Source organism: Pseudophryne corroboree (genome assembly GCF_028390025.1).
Source record: "Pseudophryne corroboree isolate aPseCor3 chromosome 12 unlocalized genomic scaffold, aPseCor3.hap2 SUPER_12_unloc_1, whole genome shotgun sequence".
Taxonomy (NCBI): domain Eukaryota; kingdom Metazoa; phylum Chordata; class Amphibia; order Anura; family Myobatrachidae; genus Pseudophryne; species Pseudophryne corroboree.
Window position 1 is genome coordinate 1,129,514 of NW_026967485.1, and position 12,771 is coordinate 1,142,284.

A 12,771-nucleotide genomic window follows, 5' to 3' on the forward strand; every position below is an offset into this window, starting at 1 on the left:
CCAACTCCTACTTACCTGCCAGGTGAGATACTATGATCATGAAGGTGCTTCTCCCAGGGCAAGACTAAGAGAAAAGGATTTACCGGTAGGTATTAAAATCCTATTTTCTCATACGACCTAGAGGATGCTGGGGTCACATTAAGAACCATGGGGTTATACCAAAGCTCTTGAACGGGTGGAAGAGTGCGTACGACTCTGCAGCACCGAATGATCCAACTTGAGGTTATCATCGGCCAAGGTATCAAACTTGTAAAACTTAGCAAAAGTGTTTACTAAATAGCTGCTCGGCAAAGTTGCAATGCTGAGACTCCCCGACCAGCTGCCCAGGATGAACCCACCTTTCTAGTAGAATGGGTCTTCACCTAAATCAGTAACGGCAATCCTGCCGTGGAATGAGCATGCTGAATCTTACCACAGATCCAGCGCATAATGGTCTGCATGGAAGCAGGACACCCAATCCTGTTGGGAGCATACAGGACAAACAGAGCCTCTGTTTTCCTAATCTGAACCGTTCTGGTGACATAAATTTTCAAAGTTCTGACCACAGCCAGAGACTTTGACTCAACGAAGGTGTCAGTGGCCAAAGGCACCATGTGGAAAGATGAACCACCTTCGGCAGAAATTGTTGACGTGTCCTCAATTCTGCTCTATCTTCATGAAAGATCAAATAAAGGCTCTTGTGATACTGCATGGTTTGTACTGTTTTCCATGTGCTCCCAGATCTTTCAAGCAAGTAGCATGGTCAAGAAAGTTCTGTTTGAAAAGAAACAAACATTTACTGTCATTTCTATGCAAATGAGCTTACATTAAAGCACACTCATTCTATCTTTAAACCGATAAAAGAAACCCCAAAAAGATGGGGCATGCAAAAATTGAGGTAAAACTCAGTTTTGCTCCTCTCCACGGAAATCTTTAGTAAAAGGCGAAAGATTTGTTCGTTCTGAAGAGAAACCAGAGCACGACCAAGATTTTCATCTGAAAATATGTGTTCTCCCTGCAGTTGTTGTCCCCAGATGAGAGTTCCCTTGTGCTGCCTCAGTTGAATCTCCTTTACTTGACAGAGATGTGCCTGAGCAGCGGCCCTCCCCAGCCCTATCCCAAATCATACTTATTTTGCATAGGAGATACCATGGTCATGAAGATTGTTTTCCCAGGGTGAGGTTCATTCATTGCATTCTGGGTATGCTGACCCCTGTGATTTCCCCAAATGTGGGAAACTCGACTGCATTATTTGTGGTAGTGGGGGACTGTGTTTGTGCTTTCCTCTGGTCAGCTCTGGTAAAAGTCAGATTTCTTTGTCTCAGATCTTCCTAGAGGCCTTGTTCTTCTTTCGAGAGTTCCCTTGTGCTGCCTCAGTTGGATCTCCTTCACTTGACAGGGGGTGCCCGAGCAGCAATCCTCCACAGCTCTAGCCCAACTTCTACTTACCTGCCAGGTGAGATACTATGATCTTCACTGTTAGGGCAATCAGGATGTGGAATTCCCTGCCAGGGAAGGTGGTAATGGCGGACTCTGTAATTGGATTTAAAAAAGGAATGGATACATTTCTGAATGAAAAAGCTATCCAAGGTTATAATACTTAAAATATCAACATGGTTAATCCGGGGGTAACATGAGTTATAGTAGCTAACTAGTCATAAAACATTATTCAGCAAGTATGTAGAATCATCACAACTTAAAACAGGTTGAACACTATGGGCAATTTGCCTCTATTCAACCTCAAAAACTATGTTACTATATGTTACTATATTACTATGTTACTGTAGTATACAGAAAACCAAAATGCAATGAACAGTGATAGTGAGCACTGATGAGGATACTAGAACTGACACTGAGCAGCAAGATGCAGCACTGGACTATTAGTAATGTACTGTAGTATGCTGAGCACCACAATGCAGCACAAGACAATGAGCAGTGATACTGAGCACTGATGAGGATACTACTGAGAACTGACACTGAGCAGGAGAGACACACTACTAGTATTACTGAGCAGCAATAAGTAACCACTGATACTGAGCACTGATATTGAGATTTCCACTGAGAGAACATAGCCACGTCCATTCCGCTCTCTCTTCAATGCACGAGTAAAAATGGCGGCAACGCGCAGCTCTTTATATGGAATCCGAATCTCGCGAGAATCCGACAGCGGGATGATGACATTTTCCCTTGTTCAGGTTTTCCGAGTCAGGCGGGAACAACCGAGCCTGCCTCGGACCAGTGTAAACCACGTGGAGTTCGTGGGGAATTCGGTTCTCGGAGAACCGAACCCGCTCCTCTCTACCTTATACCCATCAATTTTTTTATTTTCAATCTAAGCCCCTGCAGTTTTCTGTAAGCATCTGCTTCGCTATGATGATCAACAAGTCACAAGGGCAAACACTCAGGGCTTGAGGCGTAGATCTTAGGACCAGCTGCTACAAGCATGGCAGAGGTGTCACTATTACTGGTGACACCCAGAGAGGTGGCGAGGGAGATTGTAATGCAGTGCGCGCAGATAAGCAGCGCAATGGTAAAAAGGAGGCATGGTTTCATAGGTAGGGGCGTGGCCTGGTGGCCTGAATCTACATTTTGTTGCTCCGGGTGTCCCGGGGGTTGGGGGCTGCACCCGGGGACTAGTGTGTGAGCGGTGCTGGCTCCTGCACAGTGAAAAGGCATGGCCACCCAGCATGACGCCTCCCTTCTTGACCATGCCGTAATTGCATTAGCACTGCAGTTCAGCGTGATCATAAAAAATGGTGTAGCCTCCTGCTGGTGCAGACTGTATGTGCGCGCAGGAAGCCGCCACCATTTTTGTGATCACAGCGGCTGAATGTGATGTCATACAGCCGCTGTGACCACGCCCCCTGTGTCTCCTCCGTTGCAGACCCCATTTTGAAGCCTTGCCCCCGCACCGCTCCATCCCTGACTTGGAAATGGAGTGTTGCTGACCCACCTATCCCCCCCCCCCCGCCCCGATTGACAGAAAATGCAGGCACATGCGTATGCTCTTAGCAATTTTTGCAGTTGGATCGCTTATTGTGATTGCAATCCAACCTGAATCAGGCCCTATTACCTATCACAATGCGCTGCGGGCAGTACAAAATTGGGTTAATATAGGAGAAAAACCCCCAGACCTGTGCTCCTTAACTGTACCTGGTGGCTAGTGGAGCGGCTGCCCAGTAATCAGTGTCCACGCCAGTGCGCACACGGTCCACCCCCTACGGCCACGCTCCCCTTCATCAGCGGCCTCGTGATCCGGAAGGGTGGTATGTGTGTGACTGACCTTAGGATGAAACCGGAGCCTCCGCTGCAGTGACCCAGCAACCGGGGCACGGGAGTATACAGCGCCGCTGGGAGTGATGAAGCTGCAGTAAAGATGTCTATTAGACCTAGCCTGCTGCAGCCCTTGTAGATTCTCATAAAACAAGTTCTTCTTTTCTTGTCAAAATTTATTGCTAAGAATAGGCTGCCTGAGGAAGGCCCCTGTTAAGTGGCCTGCTACTGAAGGCACCAACTACAAACTGAGCTCCCTGTTCATGGAAGCGGGGTTATAGAGGAGAATGCACTGAGCATCTTGGGAACAGTCAAAAGCTTTGAGCCGGTTGGTGCCTCAGATCAAGATCCTACTCTACACCCCAATGTGAATCCTTGTGGAGTCCAGTGTACCCCACAGAAGAAATAAATGTGTCACACCCATTGGCAGCAACCTTAGAATAGCTGCTGACGGGCACAATTGAGAATGGAAGGGGGGGGGGGGGGACATTTGAATCCAGCACATAAATGCAATTCAAATATGTAATTTGTACCTTCCTATTTTAAAATATAATGGATGAACCTCACCCTGTGAGAACAATCTTCATGATCAAGAAATCTCATATGCAAAATAAGTATGAGTTGGGATAGGGCTGGGGAGGGTGTCTGCTCTGGCAGCCCCTCCCCTGTCAAGTTAAGGAGATTCAACTGAGGAAGCACAAGGGAACTCTCGTCTGGGGACAACAACTGCAGGGAGACCACATCTTTTCAGATGAACATGGGAGGGCGGAAGGCTGCCTAATACTGAAGCACCATCAAATATCAAACCATATGCAACATCTAGTACAAGCATTCCTGGGGGAAGGTCTGCAGCAGACGGATTTGCATACAGTGATGTTATCCAAGCAGTGGGCCAAAGTTGGCTGGAACCCTCATCTGCATATGAAAAGAGAAAAGGGGCGTGCAGGGCATGGCGGCCTTTTGCAGTGCTTGGATGACCCCTAGTTCTCATTAAACACCCCCACCCTCCTTTGGTGTGGGGCTCATGTTGGCCATGCCCCATCCCCTGAAGCATTCAAGCTGATTTCTTGCAGCAGCTGGGCACTGTAACAGCTCCAGAGCTGTTCTGTAAGGCAAGTAAAAGGGTGTGGGCCCTACAGCACCACCTGTAGTTCGCATTGTGCGTTGGAAGGCACAAAGTAAGCAGACGGGAGGAGAAGTCAGGATAGTGCGCAAGGGCATCCTTTTCTCTTAGTCCGTAGAGGATGCTGGGGTCACATTAAGAACCATGGGGTATAGACGGGATCCGCAAGAGACATGGGCACTTTAAGACTATCAAAGGGTGTGAACTGGCTCCTCCCTCTATGCCCCTCCTCCAGACTCCAGTTATAGGAACTGTGCCCAGGGAGACGGACATTTCGAGGAAAGGATTTATTGTTAAACTAAGGTGAGCATCTTACCAGCTCACACCTTAAGCATGCCGCAGAACGTGGCATTCAACAGAACACAAGCCAACGGCATGAACAATTGCAGCAAAAAGCTGACCAGAACCATAACACAACATGTGTATAACCACAAGTAATAACTGCAGACACAGTATGGACTGGGACGGGTGCCCAGCATCCTCTACAGACTAAGAGAAAAGGATTTACCGGTAGGTATTAAAATCCTATTTTCTCATACGACCTAGAGGATGCTGGGGTCACATTAAGAACCATGGGGTTATACCAAAGCTCTTGAACGGGTGGAAGAGTGCGTACGACTCTGCAGCACCGAATGACCCAACTTGAGGTTATCATCGGCCAAGGTATCAAACTTGTAAAACTTAGCAAAAGTGTTTACTAAATAGCTGATCGGCAAAGTTGCAATGCCGAGACTCCCCGACCAGCTGCCCAGGATGAACCCACCTTTCTAGTAGAATGGGTCTTCACCTAATTCAGTAACGGCAATCCTGCCGTGGAATGAGCATGCTGAATCTTACCACAGATCCAGCGCATAATGGTCTGCATGGAAGCAGGACACCCAATCCTGTTGGGAGCATACAGGACAAACAGAGCCTCTGTTTTCCTAATCTGAACCGTTCTGGTGACATAAATTTTCAAAGTTCTGACCACAGCCAGAGACTTTGACTCAACGAAGGTGTCAGTGGCCAAAGGCACCATGTGGAAAGATGAACCACCTTCGGCAGAAATTGTTGACGTGTCCTCAATTCTGCTCTATCTTCATGAAAGATCAAATAAAGGCTCTTGTGATACTGCATGGTTTGTACTGTTTTCCATGTGCTCCCAGATCTTTCAAGCAAGTAGCATGGTCAAGAAAGTTCTGTTTGAAAAGAAACAAACATTTACTGTCATTGTTATGCAAATAAACTTACATTAAAGCTAACAAGAAAGCACACTCGTTCTGTCTTTAAACTGATAAAAGAAACCCCAATAATATGGGCATACCTCCCAACTTTGTCGGCTCGCATAGAGGGACACACGCGTGGCGAAGTCGTGCGCGCTCCCAAAAAGGGCGTGGCCTAAGTAAAAGGGGTGTGGCTTCGCGGGAGGACCCGCGATCACGAGTCACGCCCCCGTTTTCAGCACTGAGGGGGCATGCCCAGCGCTCTGTGAGCCGCTGGCATGCCACCTCTCCCTCTGACTTCAGTGAATAGACGCTGTGCGCATGCGCACAGCGTCTATTCACCGCTGCTCTGCTAAGCAGGGCAGCGACAGACAGAGCCTCCCAATTGTCCTCCCCACTGCGGGACACTGCGGCCCGCAGGTGGGACAGCGGGACAGTCCCCAAAAAACGGGACTGTCCCGCAAAAATCGGGACAGTTGGGAGGTATGATATGGGGCATGCAAAAATTGAGATAAAACTCAGTTTTGCTCCTCTCCACGGAAATCTTTAATAAAAGGCGAAATATTTGTTAGTTCTGAAGAGAAACCAGAGCATGACCAAGATTCCACCTGTCGCCTGAGTGCCATGCCAGCAGTTCTCATTCAGCCAGGGCCGGCGCTACCACTAGGCAGCTTTAGGCAGCTGCCTATGGGCGGCGACCACTGGTTAGTGAACGAAAGTGAAAGAGAACACTTTTTTATCATGTTCCTCAGCAGAAACAGAGGAGCTGCTCGTGTGCGCCCTCCACGTCTGTCTGACTCTGCCTTCAAAAGTGAGTTGACTGACTGTGTGCCTACTTCTGCAACCCTGCCGTGCCGCCGCCCCCCCACCTCTGCGATCATAACACATTCCACTATGTTATGTGGGCTATGTGCAGCCTGCTGCCGCCTGTGCTCCTGAGTCCGGGGTCCCGGGTCCCACAGTATCAGCCTATCACTGACTACCCGCCGCTCCCCCACGCGATGGTCTCCCGCGTCCCCCCCCCATCACCCCTGCATTTGGGCACAGGGCACATGAAGGAGAGTCACCCGCTGGCCTGGTCCGCTCCGCATCACTGACTACCCGCCGCTCCCCCACGCGATGGTCTCCCGCGCCGCGTCCCCCCCCCCATCACCCCTGCATTTGGGCACAGGGCACATGAAGGAGAGTCACCCGCTGGCCTGGTCCGCACTGCTGCCGCATCGGGCGCCGCCTCTCCCTACAATCCAGTGCAAATTGTTATCCGCGCTACCCCCCCAATCCCGCGACCGGCTCCCGCATCAGTACCTGCTGCTGCCTCTTTTTGTGACAAGCGCCCCCACAGCTATTAGGCTCCCGCTGCACCCCCCCCCCCCTCCCCTCCTGTTAGCTTTAATGTAAGTTTATTTGCATAACAATGACAGTAAATGTTTGTTTCTTTTCAAACAGAACTTTCTTGACCATGCTACTTGCTTTAAAGATCTGGGAGCACATGGAATACAGTACAAACCATGCTTATAGCAAGGAGAAGCCAGGTGAGAAATCTGCTTTCTTTCAAATTGGGCGCTCACTTTGATCTGAATGAGGACTGCTGGCACAGCACTCAGGCGACAGGTGGAATCTTGGTCATGCTCTGGTTTCTCTTCAGAACGAACAAATCTTTCGCCTTTTATTAAAGATTATCCGTGGAGAGGAGCAAAACTGAGTTTTATCTCAATTTTTGCATGCTCCATATTATTGGGGTTTCTTTTATCAGTTTAAAGACAGAACGAGTGTGCTTTAATGTAAGCTCATTTGCATAGAAATTACAGTAAATGTTTGTTTCTTTTCAAACAGAACTTTCTTGACCACACTAATTGCTTGAAAGATCTGGGAGCACAAGGAAAAGAGTACAAACCATGTTTATAGCAAGGGGAAGCCTGGTGAGAAATCTGCTTTCTTTCATTCAAATTGGGTGCTCACTTTCAGCTGAATGAGAACTGCTGGCATGGCACTCAGGCGACAGGTGGAATCTTGGTCATGCTCTGGTTTCTCTTCAGAACTAACAAATATTTCGCCTTTTATTAAAGATTTCCGTGGAGAGGAGCAAAACTGAGTTTTATCTCAATTTTTGCATGCCCCATATCATACCTCCCAACTGTCCCGATTTTCGCGGGACAGTCCCGTTTTTTGGGGACTGTCCCGCTGTCCCACCTGCGGGCCGCAGTGTCCCGCGGTGGGGAGGACAGTTGGGAGGCTCTGTCTGTCGCTGCCCTGCTTAGCAGAGCAGCGGTGAATAGACGCTGTGCGCATGCGCACAGCGTCTATTCACTGAAGTCAGAGGGAGAGGTGGCATGCCAGCGGCTCACAGAGCGCTGGGCATGCCCCCTCAGTGCCGAAAACGGGGGCGTGACTCGCGATCGCGGGTCCTCCTGCGAAGCCACACCCCTTTTACTTAGGCCACGCCCTTTTTGGGAGCGCGCGCGACTTCGCCGCGCGTGTGTCCCTCTATGCGAGCCGACAAAGTTGGGAGGTATGCCCATATTATTGGGGTTTCTTTTATCAGTTTAAAGACAGAACGAGTGTGCTTTCTTGTTAGCTTTAATGTAAGTTTATTTGCATAACAATGACAGTAAATGTTTGTTTCTTTTCAAACAGAACTTTCTTGACCATGCTACTTGCTTGAAAGATCTGGGAGCACATGGAAAACAGTACAAACCATGCAGTATCACAAGAGCCTTTATTTGATCTTTCATGAAGATAGAGCAGAATTGAGGACACGTCAACAATTTCTGCCGAAGGTGGTTCATCTTTCCACATGGTGCCTTTGGCCACTGACACCTTTGTTGAGTCAAAGTCTCTGGCTGTGGTCAGAACTTTGAAAATTTATGTCACCAGAACGGTTCAGATTAGGAAAACAGAGGCTCTGTTTGTCCTGTATGCTCCCAACAGGATTGGGTGTCCTGCTTCCATGCAGACCATTATGCGCTGGATCTGTGGTAAGATTCAGCATGCTCATTCCACGGCAGGATTGCCGTTACTGAATTAGGTGAAGACCCATTCTACTAGAAAGGTGGGTTCATCCTGGGCAGCTGGTCGGGGAGTCTCGGCATTGCAACTTTGCCGAGCAGCTATTTAGTAAACACTTTTGCTAAGTTTTACAAGTTTGATACCTTGGCCGATGATAACCTCAAGTTGGGTCATTCGGTGCTGCAGAGTCGTACGCACTCTTCCACCCGTTCAAGAGCTTTGGTATAACCCCATGGTTCTTAATGTGACCCCAGCATCCTCTAGGTCGTATGAGAAAATAGGATTTTAATACCTACCGGTAAATCCTTTTCTCTTAGTCTGTAGAGGATGCTGGGCACCCGTCCCAGTCCATACTGTGTCTGCAGTTATTACTTGTGGTTATACACATGTTGTGTTATGGTTCTGGTCAGCTTTTTGCTGCAATTGTTCATGCCGTTGGCTTGTGTTCTGTTGAATGCCACGTTCTGCGGCATGCTTAAGGTGTGAGCTGGTAAGATGCTCACCTTAGTTTAACAATAAATCCTTTCCTCGAAATGTCCGTCTCCCTGGGCACAGTTCCTATAACTGGAGTCTGGAGGAGGGGCATAGAGGAAGGAGCCAGTTCACACCCTTTGATAGTCTTAAAGTGCCCATGTCTCTTGCGGATCCCGTCTATACCCCATGGTTCTTAATGTGACCCCAGCATCCTCTACGGACTAAGAGAAAAGGATGCCCTTGCGCACTATCCTGACTTCTCCTCCCGTCTGCTTACTTTGTGCCTTCCAACGCACAATGCGAACTACAGGTGGTGCTGTAGGGCCCACACCCTTTTACTTGCCTTACAGAACAGCTCTGGAGCTGTTACAGTGCCCAGCTGCTGCAAGAAATCAGCTTGAATGCTTCAGGGGATGGGGCATGGCCAACATGAGCCCCACACCAAAGGAGGGTGGGGGTGTTTAATGAGAACTAGGGGTCATCCAAGCACTGCAAAAGGCCGCCATGCCCTGCACGCCCCTTTTCTCTTTTCATATGCAGATGACTTTGGCCCACTGCTTGGATAACATCACTGTATGCAAATCCGTCTGCTGCAGACCTTCCCCCAGGAATGCTTGTACTAGATGTTGCATATGGTTTGATATTTGATGGTGCTTCAGTATTAGGCAGCCTTCCGCCCTCCCATGTTCATCTGAAAAGATGTGGTCTCCCTGCAGTTGTTGTCCCCAGACGAGAGTTCCCTTGTGCTTCCTCAGTTGAATCTCCTTAACTTGACGGGGGAGGGGCTGCCAGAGCAGACACCCTCCCCAGCCCTATCCCAACTCATACTTATTTTGCATATGAGATTTCTTGATCATGAAGATTGTTCTCACAGGGTGAGGTTCATCCATTATATTTTAAAATAGGAAGGTACAAATTACATATTTGAATTGCATTTATGTGCTGGATTCAAATGTCCCCCCCCCCCCCCCTTCCATTCTCAATTGTGCCCGTCAGCAGCTATTCTAAGGTTGCTGCCAATGGGTGTGACACATTAATTTCTTCTGTGGGGTACACTGGACTCCACAAGGATTCACATTGGGGTGTAGAGTAGGATCTTGATCTGAGGCACCAACCGGCTCAAAGCTTTTGACTGTTCCCAAGATGCTCAGTGCATTCTCCTCTATAACCCCGCTTCCATGAACAGGGAGCTCAGTTTGTAGTTGGTGCCTTCAGTAGCAGGCCACTTAACAGGGGCCTGCCTCAGGCAGCCTATTCTTAGCTATAAATTTTGACAAGAAAAGAAGAACTTGTTTTATGAGAATCTACAAGGGCTGCAGCAGGCTAGGTCTAATAGACATCTTTACTGCAGCTTCATCACTCCCAGCGGCGCTGTATACTCCCGTGCCCCGGTTGCTGGGTCACTGCAGCGGAGGCTCCGGTTTCATCCTAAGGTCAGTCACACACACACCACCCTTCCGGATCACGAGGCCGCTGATGAAGGGGAGCGTGGCCGTAGGGGGTGGACCGTGTGCGCACTGGCGTGGACACTGATTACTGGGCAGCCGCTCCACTAGCCACCAGGTACAGTTAAGGAGCACAGGTCTGGGGGGTTTTCTCCTATATTAACCCAATTTTGTACTGCCCGCAGCGCATTGTGATAGGTAATAGGGCCTGATTCAGGTTGGATTGCAATCACAATAAGCGATCCAACTGCAAAAATTGCTAAGAGCATACGCATGTGCCTGCATTTTCTGCGGCACCCCGCAGAGAATGCGATCGCCTCTGCCTGTCAATCGGGGCGGGGGGGGGGGGGATAGGTGGGTCAGCAACACTCCATTTCCAAGTCAGGGATGGAGCGGTGCGGGTGCAAGGCTTCAAAATGGGGTCTGCAACGGAGGAGACACAGGGGGCGTGGTCACAGCGGCTGTATGACATCACATTCAGCCGCTGTGATCACAAAAATGGTGGCGGCTTCCTGCGCGCACATACAGTCTGCACCAGCAGGAGGCTACACCATTTTTTATGATCACGCTGAACTGCAGTGCGACTGCAATTACAGCATGGTCAAGAAGGGAGGCGTCATGCTGGGTGGCCATACCTTTTCACTGTGCAGGAGCCAGCACCGCTCACACACTAGTCCCCGGGTGCAGCCCCCAACCCCCGGGACACCCGGAGCAACATAATGTAGATTCAGGCCACCAGGCCACGCCCCTACCTATGAAACCATGCCTCCTTTTTACCATTGCGCTGCTTATCTGCGCGCACTGCATTACAATCTCCCTCGCCACCTCTCTGGGTGTCACCAGTAATAGTGACACCTCTGCCATGCTTGTAGCAGCTGGTCCTAAGATCTACGCCTCAAGCCCTGAGTGTTTGCCCTTGTGACTTGTTGATCATCATAGCGAAGCAGATGCTTACAGAAAACTGCAGGGGCTTAGATTGAAAATAAAAAAATTGATGGGTATAAGGTAGAGAGGAGCGGGTTCGGTTCTCCGAGAACCGAATTCCCCACGAACTCCACGTGGTTTACACTGGTCCGAGGCAGGCTCGGTTGTTCCCGCCTGACTCGGAAAACCTGAACAAGGGAAAATGTCATCATCCCGCTGTCGGATTCTCGCGAGATTCGGATTCCATATAAAGAGCTGCGCGTTGCCGCCATTTTTACTCGTGCATTGAAGAGAGAGCGGAATGGACGTGGCTATGTTCTCTCAGTGGAAATCTCAATATCAGTGCTCAGTATCAGTGGTTACTTATTGCTGCTCAGTAATACTAGTAGTGTGTCTCTCCTGCTCAGTGTCAGTTCTCAGTAGTATCCTCATCAGTGCTCAGTATCACTGCTCATTGTCTTGTGCTGCATTGTGGTGCTCAGCATACTACAGTACATTACTAATAGTCCAGTGCTGCATCTTGCTGCTCAGTGTCAGTTCTAGTATCCTCATCAGTGCTCACTATCACTGTTCATTGCATTTTGGTTTTCTGTATACTACAGTAACATAGTAATATAGTAACATATAGTAACATAGTTTTTGAGGTTGAATAGAGGCAAATTGCCCATCGTGTTCAACCTGTTTTAAGTTGTGATGATTCTACATACTTGCTGAATAATGTTTTATGACTAGTTAGCTACTATAACTCATGTTACCCCCGGATTAACCATGTTGATATTTTAAGTATTATAACCTTGGATAGCTTTTTCATTCAGAAATGTAATTATTCCTTTTTTAAATCCAATTACAGAGTCCGCCATTACCACCTTCCCTGGCAGGGAATTCCACATCCTGATTGCCCTAACAGTGAAGATCATAGTATCTCACCTGGCAGGTAAGTAGGAGTTGGGCTAGAGCTGTGGAGGATTGCTGCTCGGGCACCCCCTGTCAAGTGAAGGAGATCCAACTGAGGCAGCACAAGGGAACTCTCGAAAGAAGAACAAGGCTAGAGGAAGATCTGAGACAAAGAAATCTGACTTTTACCAGAGCTGACCAGAGGAAAGCACAAACACAGTCCCCCACTACCACAAATAATGCAGTCGAGTTTCCCACATTTGGGGAAATCACAGGGGTCAGCATACCCAGAATGCAATGAATGAACCTCAGCCTGGGAAAACAATCTTCATGACCATGGTATCTCCTATGCAAAATAAGTATGATTTGGGATAGGGCTGGGGAGGGCCGCTGCTCAGGCACATCTCTGTCAAGTAAAGGAGATTCAACTGAGGCAGCACAAGGGAACTCT

General features: G+C 48.8%; 6 non-coding genes across 6 annotated transcripts; 3 read left to right on the plus strand and 3 right to left on the minus strand.

Annotated features, from left to right (window-relative positions):
- Positions 1–844: 844 nt before the first annotated feature.
- On the minus strand, positions 845–960 carry LOC134982365 (U5 spliceosomal RNA). Its single transcript, XR_010191067.1, has one exon. It is a non-coding gene; the product is annotated as a U5 spliceosomal RNA (small nuclear RNA).
- A 144-nt stretch (positions 961–1,104) lies between these two features.
- LOC134982505 (U1 spliceosomal RNA) lies at positions 1,105–1,268 on the plus strand. Its single transcript, XR_010191195.1, has one exon. It is a non-coding gene; the product is annotated as a U1 spliceosomal RNA (small nuclear RNA).
- Positions 1,269–6,058: 4,790 nt separating this feature from the next.
- LOC134982471 (U5 spliceosomal RNA) lies at positions 6,059–6,171 on the minus strand. Its single transcript, XR_010191164.1, has one exon. It is a non-coding gene; the product is annotated as a U5 spliceosomal RNA (small nuclear RNA).
- A 1,031-nt stretch (positions 6,172–7,202) lies between these two features.
- Positions 7,203–7,319, plus strand: LOC134982445 (U5 spliceosomal RNA). Its single transcript, XR_010191140.1, has one exon. It is a non-coding gene; the product is annotated as a U5 spliceosomal RNA (small nuclear RNA).
- A 274-nt stretch (positions 7,320–7,593) lies between these two features.
- On the plus strand, positions 7,594–7,706 carry LOC134982473 (U5 spliceosomal RNA). Its single transcript, XR_010191166.1, has one exon. It is a non-coding gene; the product is annotated as a U5 spliceosomal RNA (small nuclear RNA).
- A 4,813-nt stretch (positions 7,707–12,519) lies between these two features.
- Positions 12,520–12,683, minus strand: LOC134982622 (U1 spliceosomal RNA). Its single transcript, XR_010191301.1, has one exon. It is a non-coding gene; the product is annotated as a U1 spliceosomal RNA (small nuclear RNA).
- Positions 12,684–12,771: the final 88 nt, after the last annotated feature.